The sequence below is a fragment of the Morone saxatilis genome, unplaced genomic scaffold (assembly GCF_004916995.1).
Source record: "Morone saxatilis isolate NCDOM2014 unplaced genomic scaffold, NCSU_SB_2.0 Contig18, whole genome shotgun sequence".
NCBI classification, from domain to species: Eukaryota; Metazoa; Chordata; class Actinopteri; family Moronidae; genus Morone; species Morone saxatilis.
The window spans coordinates 22,035,216-22,035,600 of record NW_023339740.1 but is presented as its reverse complement, the minus strand read 5'-3'; the positions used below and the strand labels follow the sequence as shown (position 1 = coordinate 22,035,600).

At 47.5% G+C, this 385-nt stretch overlaps 1 protein-coding gene across 1 annotated transcript in view; it reads right to left on the bottom strand.

Annotated features, from left to right (window-relative positions):
- Positions 1–385, bottom strand: part of smpd2b (sphingomyelin phosphodiesterase 2b) — a 6,415-nt gene extending 6,030 nt beyond the window's left edge. The window contains exon 1 of the mRNA XM_035661201.1: positions 133–385. The gene's annotated coding sequence lies outside the window, so the exon portion shown is untranslated. The remainder of the gene's footprint in view (positions 1–132) is intronic.

Here is a 385-nt window from a genome sequence, read left to right as displayed (position 1 = left end):
CTACAGTCTCCGTGACTACAGTCTCCGTGACTACAGTCTCCGTGACTGCGAAGCTGGCTCCGGTTTCCGTTCAACCGTTAACGTTACACTCACTGAACCGTTAATTCACGAACGTTGGTCAATGTAGCTCACCTCGCGAACCTGTTGACGTCAGCCGGGGCCGTTTGAAGAGCCGTTACAATGTTGGAATATCGGTTTCTGGCTCTGCACCCGAAACGCTTCCTGTTAGCGTGCCGGTTGGCGATTATTGTAAAACAAATAGTTAATTATTTTCTAGGGTGTACATTTTTCTGCTCTTCAGACAACTAACACTAACTTAGCGTTGTTTGACGACTTCCATCGCTACGTCCTTTTCCTGTCGGCGTAAAGTCAGCTTGTGATAAGA